The sequence below is a fragment of the Orcinus orca genome, chromosome 12 (genome assembly GCF_937001465.1).
Source record: "Orcinus orca chromosome 12, mOrcOrc1.1, whole genome shotgun sequence".
NCBI lineage: Eukaryota > Metazoa > Chordata > Mammalia > Artiodactyla > Delphinidae > Orcinus > Orcinus orca.
In genome coordinates, this window is record NC_064570.1 from 44,984,274 (window position 1) to 44,998,945 (window position 14,672).

The window sequence follows — 14,672 nt, forward strand, 5'->3', positions numbered from 1 at the left end:
CCTTACTTTCAGTCTGTATGTGTCTCTAGGTCTGAAGTGGGTCTCTTGTAGACAGCAAATATATGCATCTTGTTTTTGTATCCATTCAGCCAATCTGTGTCTTTTGGTGGGAGCATTTAGTCCATTTACATTTAAGGTAATTATCGATATGTATGTTCCTATTCCCATTTTCTTAATTGTTTTGGGTTCATTGTTGTAGCTCTTTTCCTTCTCTTGTGTTTCTTGCCTAGAGAAGTTCCTTTAGCAGTTGTTGTAGCTGGTTTGGTGGTGCTGAACTCTCTCAGCTTATGCTTGTCTGTAAAGGTTTTAATTTCTCCATCAAATCTGAATGAGATCCTCGCTGGGTAGAGTAATCTTGGTTGCAGGTTTTTCTCCTTCATCACTTTAAATAAGTCCTGCCAGTCCCTTCTGGCTTGCAGAGTTTCTGCTGAAAGATCAGCTGTTAACCTTATGGGGATTCCCTTCTGTGTTATTTGTTGCTTTTCCCTTGCTACTTTTAATATGTTTTCTTTGCATTTAATTTTTGACAGTTTGATTAATATGTGTCTTGGCGTATTTCTCCTTGGATTTATCCTGTATGGGACTCTCTGTGCTTCCTGGACTTGGTTAACTATTTCCTTTCCCATATTAGGGAAGTTTTCAACTATAATCTCTTCAAATATTTTCTCAGTCCCTTCTTTTTCTCTTCTTCTTCTGGAACCCCTATAATTCGAATGTTGGTGCGTTTAATGTTGTCCCAGAGGACTCTGAGACTGTCCTCAGTTCTTTTGATTCTTTTTCCTTTGTTCTGCTCTGAAGTAGTTATTTCCACTATTTTATCTTCCAGGTCACTTATCCGTTCTTCTGCCTCAGTTATTCTGGTATTGATTTGTTCTAGAGTATTTTTAATTTCATTTATTGTGTTGTTCATCATTGTTTGTTTCATCTTTAGTTCTTCTTGTTACTTGTTAAATGCTTCTTGCATTTTGTCCATTGTGTTTCCAAGATTTTGGATCATCTTTACTATAATTATTCTGAATTCTTTTTCAGGTAGACTGCCTATTTCTTCTTCATTCGTTGGTCTGGTGGGTTTATATCTTGCTCCTTCATCTGCTGTGTGTTTTTCTGTCTTCTCATTTTGCTTATCTTACTGTGTTTGGGGTCTCCTTTTTGCAGGCTGCAGGTTCGTAGTTCCCGTTGTTTTTGGTGTCTGTCCCCAGTGGCTAAGGTTGGTTCAGTGGGTTGTGTAGGCTTCCTGGTGGAGGGGACTGGTGCTTGTGTTCTGGTGGATGAGGCTGGATCTTGTCTTTCTGGTGGGCAGGTCCACGTCTGGTGGTGTGTTTTGGGGTGTCTGTGGCCTTATTATGATTTTAGGCAGCCTCTCTGCTAATGGGTGGGGTTGTGTTCCTGTGTTGCTAGTTGTTTCGCATAGGATGTCCAGCACTGTAGCTTGCTGGTCGTTGAGTGAAGCTGGGTGCTGGCGTTGAGATGGAGATCTCTGGGAGATTTTTGCCGTTTGATATTATGTGGAGCTGGGAGGTCTATTGTGGACCAGTGTCCTGAAGTTGGCTCTCCCACCTCAGAGGCACAATACTGACTCCTGACTGCAGCACCAAGAGCCTTTCATCCACACGGCTCAGAATAAAAGGGAGAAAAAGTAGAAAGAAAGAATTAGTAGAAGTAGAAAGAAAGAGAGAAAGAAAGAAAGGAGGGAGGGAGGGAGGAAGGAAGGAGGGAAGGAAGGAAAAAAAGAAAGAAAGAAAGAAGATAAAGTAAAATAAAATAAAGCAACATAAAATATAATAAAGTTATTAAAATAAAAAAATAATTATTAAGAAAAAACGGACGGAGAGAACTCTAGGACAAATGGTGGAGGCAAAGCTATACAGACAAAATCTCACACAGAAGCATACACATACACACAAAAAGAGGAAAAGGGGAAAAAATCATAAATCTTGCTGTCAAAGTTCACCTTCTTAATTTGGGATGATTCATTGTCTATTCATGTATTCCACAGATGCAGGGTGCATCAGGTTGATTGTGGAGCTTTAATCCACGGTTTCTGAGGCTGCTGGGAGAGATTTCCCTTTCTCTTCTTTGTTTCCTCAGCTCCCTGGGGCTCAGCTTTGGATTTGGCCCCGCCTCTGCATGTAGGTCGCCGGAGGGCGTCTGTTCTTCGCTCAGACAGGACGGGGTTAAAGGAGCCGCTGATGCGGGGGCTCTGGCTCACTCAGGCCGGTGGGGGGGGGGGGGAGGGAGGGGCATGGAGGGCGGGGCGAGCCTGAGGCGGCAGAGGCCGGCGTGACGTTGCGCCAGCCTGAGGCGTGACGTTGCACGAGCCTGAGGCGCGCCGTGCGTTCTCCCGGGGGAGTTGTCCGTGGATCCCGGGACCTTGGCAGTGGCAGGTTGCAGAGGCTCCCCGGAAGGGGTGTGTGGATAGTGACCTGTGCTCTCACACAGGCTTCTTGGTGGCGGCAGCAGCAGCCTTAGCGTCTCATGCCCGTCTCTGGGGTCCGCGCTTTTAGCCGCGGCTCGCGCCCGTCTCTGGAGCTCCTTTAAGCAGCGCTCTTAATCCCCTCTCCTCACGCACCAGGAAACAAAGAGGGAAGAAAAATTCTCTTGCCTCTTCGGCAGGTCCAGACTTTTCCCCGGACTACCTCCCAGCTAGCTGTGGTGCACTATCCACTAACCGCCAACCCCAGTCCTCACCCTACGCTCCGACCGAAGCCCGAGCCTCAGCTCCCAGCCCCCGCCCGCCATGGCGCGTGAGCAGACAAGCCTCTCGAGCTGGTGAGTGCCGGTCTGCCCTGATCCTCTGTGCGGGAATCTCTCCGCTTTGCTCTCCGCACCCCTGTTGCTGTGCTCTCCTCCGCGGCTCCGAAGCTTTCCCCCCTTCGCCACCCGCAGTCTCCGCCCGCGAAGGGGCTTCTAGTGTGTGGAAATCTTTCCTCCTTCACAGCTCCCTCCCAGTGGTGCAGGTCCCGTCCCTATTCTTTTGTCTGATTTTTCTTTTATCTTTTGCCCTACCCAGGTACGTGGGGGGTTTCTTGCCTTTTGGGAGGTCTGAGGTCTTCTGCCAGCGTTTAGTAGGTGTTCTGTAGGAGTTGTTCCACGTGTAGATGTATTTCTGGAGTATCTGTGGGGAGGAAAGTGATCTCCGCGTCTTACTCTTCCGCCATCTTTCGGTAGCCACTTTTTTAAAAAGTAAAAATAAAGAGATAGGACTAAGTGTAATAATGTATTTTATTTAGTGAAATTATCCAAAATATTATCAGTTTGACATGAAATCAGTATTAAAGTTATTAGTGAGATATTTTATGTTCTTATTTTGGGGGCACTAACTCTTCAAAATCCAGCATGTAGTTTTTTTCTTGCAGCCCATTTCAGTTTGAACTAGTTACATTTCAGGTGCTAAAAAGCCACGAGTGACTACTAGCTACCGTATTAGACAGTGAAGTTACAGACTATGTATTGAACTTGGTGCTGAGGATACAAGACACCTGCCCCATAGATCTTACAATCTCAAGAGAAAGGAGATTTAATTTACATAGTGTAGTCATTATATATCTTTTTGAGAAACTCATATTTTAATTTACATTTCTCAGATCTCATTATGCCCCGGTGCTCCAACTCCTCTCCTTATGGTACTAGTTCTCTATAATACAACCCCATGCAACCTCTCTAGCCTAGTTTGGTTGGAGACATTTCAACATGTCTTTTCAAATCTCTTATGGAGCGCCATCACTGTACTCCAAAGTCTGGCAACAAAGATGTAGCTTTTTTTTTTTCAAGATTAATATAGTAAAGCGATATTACCTGAGATCTTATTACCAGGTGGATAAATTTCCACATTATAACTTCACCTGATAGAAAAGTTGAATGGAAAAGTTTACTTTCTCAGTGCTTATCTGCTTTTAAAAAAAATTTAAAAAGAAAAAAAAAACTGTGGGTAGTTGTAGAGAGAATGCATAATAATAGATAAAGGGGAGAATATTGCTTCAGAAGTAGTACAAGGAGTAACAGAGGCAGAGAATGGAGAAAATGCGAAAAAAAAGGGGAAACATTAATAGTGTTTATCTGTTTTTGACCTTATTAAGCTTGTAAGTGCCTAAAAGAAAGGTTTGATTTCTCTGCACTAAACTGTCCAAGCAAGATTTATCAAAAAGGGTAGTTTTTAGAAAACAATTATTGTCTATTGAAATTGCAGATAAAGCGTCTCGAAAAGAATAGGGAGATAGGATATTTTCTTTGTAGTCTAAAAAATAAAAACCCTGATGTTTCTTTAAATATATCAGCATAGCTTAAAGAACTGAAAAAGGTTTCTTTTAAATGCCATGAATCACCCCGTGATTTATTTTCTTTTGTAATCCTGTTCTGCTTATTGTGTGCCTTTTCAGTGGTGATTCAGTGCCTTTTCAGTGTTTTGGTGTGTAACCCATTGATATCAAAACCACTTTGGGCAAATGCCCTCATGCTTCCTTGTTCCTCTGGCAACATGGCTGGTCCCAGTGCTGACACCTGGGCTCACGCTCTTAGGAAACCCAGAGCTCCTTTGACTTTCATAGCTTGTGTGATCGGTACTCGTCTCCAGATAGCAAACAGTTTAGGTAATTTGGTACAGAGAACAGTGTACTAGATTGTAAGCTCCAAGATGCTGTTTTTACAAGATATTACTGAAAACTGAGTTATGGCTCTGTGTTTTCATACTAGACACTTTAGAAAATGACTATAATTACATAGAGAAGAGAGTCCAGATTACATGGTGGGCTTTTTTACACATTAAATTACAAAGATATATTTATGCATCTACTCCAGTTTTTCATGAAGGATTTAAATCAGAGCAGGAACATTGGTCTTGTGTTTAGTGACAAAGGATCATCTCAGTCATTTCAAATACTATTTTTCAGCACCAGTGGACATCCACCAGGTATCTCCTCTCCGCCTCCCCTCCTCCAACACACATACACACATTTTTCATTCTTACTTCTGACTCTGATATATTTTGAGTCATTTCCTTTTATTAAGATATTTTTAGATGGGGATTAAAAATAAATTGAAATGAGTCAAGCAATAACTTGAGAACTGACGTAAAACAGTGTAAGCTGAAGTCAATGAGTATGCTGTGTACTTGCAAATTATCTAAGAATCTTTATATCCCCATGGCTTAAAACAAAGAAGACATACCATAAATATTTATTGGATGAACAAATGAATAAGTGTTATCTAATTAAAGAAATTTTAGTGACTATGGGTTTACCTTTTTCTGGAAATTAAGCCCTTTGAAACAGAAAGAAGGATCTAAGAATTGAGCAGCCTTTCAGACATAACCATTTAGCACTCTGTCCCTGTTGCCATGTCTCAAAGACTAGAAGGAGTCCCAGCAACTGCAGAAAGAGAGGCCAGGCCTAAATATAGGTGGCAAAATAGGGCCACAGTTCTCAACTCCTACCATCAAACCACGACTTCAGCCTCTTCACTGTGGCTGAACAGAGAAGTACAAGAGTGGAGATGGAGGTCTAACCTTAATACGCGTATTACTTATGCTATATTCCTGTCTCCCAAGGAAACCCCATTCCAGTTTTAAGATTAAGGTCAGAGATACTCTGGATCTTCCTTTAGCAAAGCAAAACCCATTACCATTTTCTTTGGAAAGATCTTTTCCAGTCATCAGATCTATCCAGTCATAAGGTCTATATTAAGGACATGGGAGAATTTCACTCATTCAATAAATAAGCATCAGGCATCTTCATTGAAATAGATTTGTCTCCTTTAATTAGACCAACTCTCAACATTTCTAAAGTGTTCCCACTCTCAGGATTATCTTTTTTATTGTTGTCAAGATATGTTGAAAGTAGAGGAATTGTTAAAAGCTTATAACTCTAAAATTCTATATGTAAATGAGCACCTAGCAAAGCTTTTATTAAATGTTGATGAGCAGGTACACTGTTCCTCTTAGAAAGCTTATATTCTGACAGCACTTACATTTTGTTTCTCTTCTTCTCTTCCTTCTACTTACCCTCCCTGTGAATTAATACTTTACCTGATTAGTATGAAGGGTATCACAGTTTTCATTTGTTAGTTGAAAATCTAGACCTCACTAAGTGCAGAAAACTACCATCAGACTAGAAATGGGAGTCCAGTTTAATGAACAGACTTTGGCTCTGTGTGTGTGTGTGTGTGTGTGTGTGTGTGAGAGAGAGAGAGAGAGAGAGAGAGAGAGAGAGACTTTTCCCAGAAATTCTAGAATCACAGACTCAGGCAGTCAAAGTGTTTAGAGGACATATAGTCAACGATTCTCAGTTCAGGTTGCATATTACAGTCACCTGGGGAACTTCTGAGGCTCCATCTTTCCCAGACCAACTGAACCATCATCTTTGAGGATAGGGCCTGGGGATGGGTATTTTTTTAAACCTCAGAGTATTCTAAAGTGCAGCCAAGGTTTAAAACCCCTGGTTTAGTCCAATTCTTTTCATAAGGATAGGCAAAATAAAAACCCATCAGGAAGAAATGAAGTATTTCAGGCCTTGTAGAGCCTGAATTAGAAACCACATTACCTAGCCCTAGTCCAGAGCAATTTCCATAACAATGTGGTACTAATATCTTTTGTTAGTTTTGGCTCATTTGAACTTTCCCTTGATAAAATTGTAATAGGAGCGGGGTGGGCACACAGCTGTTAGCAAGCAACCGGGGCCCCTCTCCTAAGCAAGTGACCATTAGGGAGCAACCGTTAGCAAGCAACAGTTAGCAGTCCCACTCAGCCATTGATTGGCATCCCAAGGGGCCCCTCTCCCCTCCCTCCCCTTCCTCTGTATAAAAGGAGCCCGAATTCAGCCAGAGGGAAGATGGTTTTTGAGACACTAGTGTGCCATCTTCTTGGTCTGATGGCTTTCTGATTAAAGTCGATGCTTCTTGCCCCAACACCTCATTTCCCAGTTTAGGCCTGTGCTGCAGCGAGCAGAGCGAGCTTGGACTCAGTAACAAAATTAGCAGAAGGAATGATGCTTCTTACAACTTTCTGTCAAATAGACTTGAGGAAAAACCCCACCATGCTGGGTTAACACATGAATTTCCTACGTTTCTCGGTAGCGTTGGCCTCCTTGCCTTCTACCAAAAAGAAGTTAGTCTTTGATTGTTGTGAAGAGTTTTTGAACCATATTTATAACTTTCATTGTATATAAATGCACAAGATATCTTTAATCATTTTAGCATATGTAGACCCATTTTTAAAATCATCATATAAAGTTCGTGTAACTCACTTCCTGAGAAAACAGCACCGATAACACTGCCCAGTTTGCAGTGTTGAAGATATAGCTAAACATTTTCCTGTTTTTTTGACATCCATCTTTTCTGTGTGTGTATATCTGTTGAACCCATCAAAGTCTAAAATATTTCAATTCAGCATAAAATTACAGTACCGATTGTTGTATGGCAGGTATTTCATCTTGTGCCGAGATGGGAAAGCATATCTAAATGCATCATGCCTATGCTCAAAAGTAATGCAAATCTCCTGTCTTGCCAGTGCCAGAAATAAATGAAAACGATGATAAAGGCTAGAAACGTTTTTCTCTTTTGCACTGATGCAAAATTTTGTATGTAGTGATCGTCATCATGCATTAAGCATCCACTGTAAGCCAGACATTCTAGATGGGCAGAAGAATATTGAAGGCATAGTTTCTACTCTCAACTCTTATTAATCAAAAGCAAATAAATACAGTTTAAAGTTGTTGAGAGTAAAGAATAAACATTGAAGTTTTTAGAACTTCTAAATATATTCTGTGATTTAAGAGTAGAGCTATATACATTCACACAGTTTTTTCAACCTATTACAAGTCTCCACTAAAGATAGTTAGATAGTTGATAGTTGAACTGTGTGTCTGTGTCTACAAGTGGGTGTTACCTTATGTGAATTGTGTATGATTTGTACTAATTTTCTCCACAGTGCAAAGAATAGAGAAATTCATGAATAGCAGGTGTTTTACTGATTGTTTTTATGAAAATGCTGCAGAAATGCCAATGTCAGAACCACAGAGTAAAGGTCAGTGTATAAGAAGGAGAAGACCAGATGGACGTCCTTAATGAAAGCCATACTGCTTTGATGGAATTTACCACTGCTCAGAGTATGAGTCTCTGCATTACCAGCCTGAGAATTTGATTTAAGGAGGCAGTCTCATTCTGGTCAGACTCACAAGGAACTTAAGTACCTGAACTAGGTGGTCAGTTCGTGAATGGGGAACCACTCCACTACTGTGTCCAGAATGTTGGTGTCCTTTGTGTCCAGTGCCTCTTTCTGACCTAGCAGTCCCTGGGGGAGCTGACCAGTAAACGTGGGTGGTTGTGAGGGATGTGCCATTCAGGCCGCAGGGGAGTGTGAGGAATATTCTGAAGATGTGACTTCTGTTTGCAGGAGGATGCAAGCTCTTCATCCACCCTGGCAACTTCTGATTTCTGGATTTTCTCTTCTTCATTCTCAAAGCTAGTAGTGGTCAATCCATGTTCCACAGAATGCTAGGATTCTGTGTAAGGATTATTTTGTGGGAGATGGATCCTCTCACATAGAAAAAACAAAACTTAAGCTACTGCCCTCTTTAGCCATTCCCTTCCTGTTGTGATACAATTTTAGCTTCTCTAGTCATTTTCCAGTCCTGTCTCCTGGCAATGAAATTATTTCCAGATCTCCTTAATGGACTGTAGGGAGTTCCCAAACTCTCAGTGTTTCTTTTATTGAGATAATCACAGAAGGTCAATCATCTAGGAATAATCACGGATGTCTTATGTGTAGCTTTTACTTATTTAATTCTCATCATATGATATTATTTCTCTCATTTCCTTAGGAAGTTTTCAAAATTATGAGAGAATTTTGCTTTTTACTAGTAGGTGCTGTTATAGGGTACTCTAAATCTTTGAGCCAGAGGTAGATAAATAAAACTTTTTACATTTCAATGCAATATTGAGAAAAACCTACAAAAAATATACATAAATAGGCAAGCTTATATTCTTTTTGTAGCACTCATGAACATCTGTACTCCACGTGTTTTTTAAAACTTCACTACTTGCATTATAGAATGGCTATGACATCCATTGGCAATCTCATACTCTTAAAGGAATCAGTTTTTAAAGAAATACAAAAGGGATGAATTGGGAGATTGGGATTGACATATATACACTAATATTTATAAAATAAATAACTAATAACCTGCTGTATAAAAAATAAAATAAAATTCAAAAAAAAAGCAAAAGGTTTTACTATAATTATAGAACACATGTCAATTTTCATGCAAAAGGACTAACCCAATCTTGCCAGTAGCTATAGAAATTAACAAAACAGAAAAGTTTAGCCAGTGAAATACCGTATACTTGAAAATAATTTTTCCCATTATACAGAAAAGAAGCATGTAAAAAGAGGCAGAGCATAAGGTCCTTCCTTCATGCAATTAAGCTTATTTTTTATTTACATAAAGAGAAGCAAAATAAACAGGCCACTTCAGCCTATCCCTTGGAGTTTAAGTTACAGGAGAAAAGAAATCATGACTATATACTGGTGGAATTTTGCTTGAAAAGCAGTGGAATATTAAGTTACAAATCACTAGTTTCTTAAAATATCTTTTAATAGCTGGGTAAAAATTATAAAATAGCCTGCTCTATGATTTTTTTTTTTTTTGCGGTACGTGGGCCTCTCACTGTTGTGGCCTCTCCCGTTGCGGAGCACAGGCTCCGGACGCGCAGGCTCAGCGGCCATGGTTCACAGGCCCAGCTGCTCTACGGCATGTGGGATCTTCCCAGACCGGGGCACGAACCCATGTCCTCTGCATCGGCAGGCGGACTCTCAACCACTGTGCCGCCAGGGAAGACCTGCTCTCTGATTTTTAAGAAAACTATTTGTAGTCATTCTTAAAATGCGTTTTGTGCAAGAGGTTTCTTTTTCAATTTTTTTCTTTCCTTTCTTTTTTTTTAATTTTACAAACTCCCTAACAGATTCAATACCCTGAGAAAACTAGAAGATATTTATAACTAAACAACAAGTCTATAGAACCCCAAAGGCGATTACCTCGTATATAAGTAAGCCTTAGGCAAACTTCAACTAGTTTTTAAGAAACAGATGTTTAAGCCTGCTCAAGAATTTTATTCAGGCACAAAATTTGCATTATCTACTCTTAAATTTCCTGGCCTCTCCCCTTCTGGCTCCCCTCAATTCTATCTACCGTTTTTCAACTTAAGCATTTTCTGGCCACAGTTAACACAGTCAGAAGCCTTTGAGAAACATGTATCCCTGTATCCTCCTGTTTAATAACACTTACAGCCCCACTGCTTCATTACCTTTAGACTCCAGTGCATGTTCTTATTATAGGTTACCCTAAGAAATATCTTATTTAAGGTAATATCAGTATATAGCATAGGCTAAAATTTCATCCCTACTTTGGAATACCTGCAGTTCTTTTTGCCCCTTTCAGGTAAATATCCAATAACTAGGAATTAATTTGTACTTGGGATAACTATTTTCCAAAATAGCTTGTCTCAGCTCCAAAAGACTTTAGCTTTTAATTATTGAAACTATTGGGATTTCCCTTGTGGTCCAGTGGTTAAGAATCCATCTTGCAATGCAGGGGATGCCGGTTTGATCCCTGGTCAGGGAGCTGGGATTCCACATGCCACAGGGCAGCTAAGCCCACATGCCAGAACTACTGAGCCCATGCACCACAACTAGAGAGCCTTCGCACCACAACTAATGAGCCTACGTGCCACAACTAGAGAGAAGCCCGCACACTGCAACAAAGAGCCCACGCACTGCAACAAAAGGTCCCACATCCCACAACTAAGACCCAATGCAGCCAAAAAAAAATAAGTATTTTTAAAATTATTGAAACTATTGAATTTTTGCTTATATTTTTCAAAGACAAAAGATTTTTAAAGAGAAATATAAAATATTTGAAAGTATGACAGTGAAAACAGCAAACATCATGTTTGAGTGTTTATTCACATAACTCAGGGCTTATCTGAAGGTTCTCCATGTCATGCAGAAAAACAGCTCCTTTATAATTAATCTATGCAGATTCTGTAGAATTGGGATCCAGAAACAAGTTACCTATTTTTTACTTCCATTTTTGACAGACTAATAATATATTTCCCCTTGTTCACTTTAATCTTATCCTTTTAAGAAAGAGTCAGAGTAGAAGAAATATCATTATCAATACAGTTGAATGTCTTCTGAACCCCTACTACTTACATAGCATTCTGCTATATAGTACAAAGAAATAGGACATTTCTTTGCCTTCAGCGTACTAAGTAATTCAAAAAATAAAATATACAGGAAAAAATAATAACACAAGGTGGTTCTTGGTTCAGGAGTTATTGCAAGGAAATTGTTCATTCATTCAACAAATATTTATTGAGTGCCTACTGTGTGCTAAGTACTCTGCTGAATGCAGGGTATTTTAAAAATGAGGATAATTATAAACAGAAATAGTCACTTCTCTCTAGGGATATGAGGATGAAGAGGTAGGGACTGGGTGATGTAAGTCTTTGTTCTTTACCCTGAGAACAATGAGAAGGCATTGAAGGCTTTTAAACAAGGGGTTGACATGATCAGTTGTGTGTTTTTAAAAGATCTAAATACCATTAGGAGAATTTAGTGGAGAGAAACAAAATGTGAGATGAGAGACAGAAAAAAGCCATGCAGTATTCCAGGCAACAGACAAGGTTTTAGAGGTTGTGGTGGTGGTGGTAGTGGTGATGATAGTGGAGGAGAAAAGGAAAGAGGAAGATAGAGAAAGAAAGGGGACAAAGTAGATAGATTTTAAAATTATTTAAGCAGTAAAATCAAAAGCATTTGATAATCAGGTACTGGGGCTAAGGGGGAAAAGAAGGATTAAATCTACTCTGATTCCTTTTTTTAAAGGTTGAAGGCCTTGCTTTTTGGCTTGTTTGACTAATGGCTGATGGTGCTGTTTACAAACATAGGCAACACTGGAGGAAAGGTGTATTTGAGAGGAAGATTTTTATGAATCCAGTTATGGAAAAATTCAGTTTGAGGGACCTTCAAGACATTCAAGTTTAGATTTCAACTATTCAGTTAGAAGAAAATGTTAAGCTAAAGATAAGATTTGAGAGTCATCAAATGATAGCATCATATACTTTGATGGGCTCTCTTATCAATATATACAGTGGAAAATAAAGTGGTTTAGATTAGAAAACTCTGGAGACATTTCATGGGGAAGAGGACTGGATCATGAAAAGAGGTAGAATATAGATAGGAAGAGAGAGAAGCAGAAATGAATGAAATGGCAGGAACACAATAAAAATATAAATAAACAGACTGTAAAGATTTTGGCTGCAAGTAACAGATACCAACCCAAACTGGCCTAATACAAAAGAAAGGAATCTATAAATTCACACATAACTGAGACATTCAGGGTATTCTACCTGCAAGCAAAGCTCTGTCCCAGGGTGAAACACCAAGCTCAGAACTCAGATCCTTTTTATCTGTTTTTCAGCTATTTCCTTGGTGTTGACTTGAGTTCTAGCAAGTTCTCCTCTGATGATCCCAAGGTGATTGCTAGTAGTTCCAGATGCTACATGTTCATATGCTTATGTCCAGCAAGAAAAACAAAGTTCATTTATTTATTTATTTATTTATTTACACAATAGGGCAATGAAAACCCCAGAATGGAGATCATTGACCTATTAAGGTTGTGTGCTCATCGCTAATATTGTAGGTAGAGATTGAGGTACATAGATTATTTTAACCTAGTCAGGGTGTACCTCTGGAGTGGAGACAAATCCTCTCACTAAACTACCTAGAGTATTGGGGAAGGGAGATAGGAAATCTAGGAGTTATGTTATAAGGAGTCTTAAATGCCAAGTTAAAGACCTTGTTCTTAATCTAATAGACTAAAAGTTCTTGTGATTTGAACAGAAGAGGCATCCAGTGAAATTATTTCAAAAAATTAAGACTTGAGGCAACTATAGTACATATGGCAATGTTTAAGAAAAACAGAAAAAGAAATCTGTTAAAGAGTCTATAGCAATAGTTTAGGATAGAGAAAGTGAAAACCCAGACTGTGACTGAGTAAGAAATGTTGATGAAAGGAAGCCAGTAATGAAGTAATGGATGTGAACAATATTTCAGACGAAGAATCCACAGGACTTAGTAATATAATAATGGTGGAACTTCAAACTCTTCCACTGAGATTTCAACTAATGTGGTAGCTTTGGCACTGAGGCAAAAATGAAATCCTTTCTTTTACCGTAGTACTTGACCCTTTTATTCCGAACTTAGCTCTGAGCTAGGCTTTTCATTTCATTTTGTTCTAGTTAGTTACCACTACCTTGTGACCCATTATTCCCCACATGCACAACTTTCCTAGGAGTCAAAAGAAGACAAGTTCCAACCTCTGTCAGAATGAAAGCTGTCCTTGACTACATAGAATGAGAACTTGCAGATTACTTTGCAATTTATAAAGATAGATATCACTACAAGCATAGCAGTGGCACTTACTGTTTAACAAATGTTTTTTGAGCATTTCGTCAACCTACAATGATTCTGTTAGCAAGCAACAGAAAACCCGGTGGTTTAAACAAGTACAATTCCAAAGGAAACAGTTAGTAGTGTCGGTTCAGCTGCTCATCGATAACAGGGCCGATATCTTTGAGTTTCTCTGGACTTTTGTTATGTTTTACATCACGGTGACAAGGTGACTGCTCTACCTCCAAGTATCCCGGCCTCATTCAAGGCAAGCAATTGTGTGGTAAAGAGAAGAGGAGAAGGAATCTTTCTATTTATCAATAAAACAAATTTCTGCCTGGATTTCTAACCCAGTGCACTTCTTATAGTTCATGGGCCAGAATGGGATCGCATGACCACTCTTAGCAGTAAGGGAGGCCAAGAGAGTGAACGTTTGATTTTCTGTTCTCTATTTGTGTGAGTCATAGCAAGCAAGAAGAAAGTTGGAAATGGATTTTGGGTGGCCAAACAGTAAGCTCTTCCGTGAAAACCTATCGTTCTACAGTGTGCTCTGTGCTTACATATGTATTACACTCTTATTTTGTATTTGACTTGGTATTTATCTGTGCATGATGCTTCCTCTACCCTTTGGGCGAATATTTTCATGATTAATTACCAATTTTTAAAATGGGTATTTTATTCTCTTTTTCCATTAGCTACTACTAACACCTGCTTAACTCATGCAGCAAAGAAGCTAGAATTTTGGTTTCCCTGAGTAGGCAACACATATTGAGTACAAAGGATATAATTTTTATTTATGTCTAATTATCTTGGCAATCATTACCCATGTTAAAGAAAACATAGCAAAAGTACCAGATGATTCCATTGGGATTTAGTAAAAGTATCACATTTTATCTTTTATGAGATGTGATAGAGTCTCACATAAGGATGTATTTCCAAAAGACCTCATCAGCCTTGACTTAGGAAGAAATTCAGCACCAAAATGTAGCACCTGCATATCAAAAATAAAATTAGTAATTATACCACTTGATGCAATGTTTAGAAAAGTAGTCAATTAAAGCAATATGAATTCAACCAGAATCCTCTGCAGGCAGCAGCATCACCCAATTCTGACTTCACAGTGATATGAAATTTTAAATAACAATGGTGCTAAATCAGGGAGCAGCGAACCCAGGCCAAGTTTAAATTTAGTAACAGTGCTAGTTTACTGAAAATAACCTTCTCCATAGCAGAT

At 39.3% G+C, this 14,672-nt stretch overlaps 1 protein-coding gene across 2 annotated transcripts in view; it reads left to right on the forward strand.

Annotated features, from left to right (window-relative positions):
* Positions 1-14,672, forward strand: part of HS3ST5 (heparan sulfate-glucosamine 3-sulfotransferase 5) — a 287,090-nt gene that overhangs the window by 99,056 nt on the left and 173,362 nt on the right. The window lies entirely within an intron of this gene.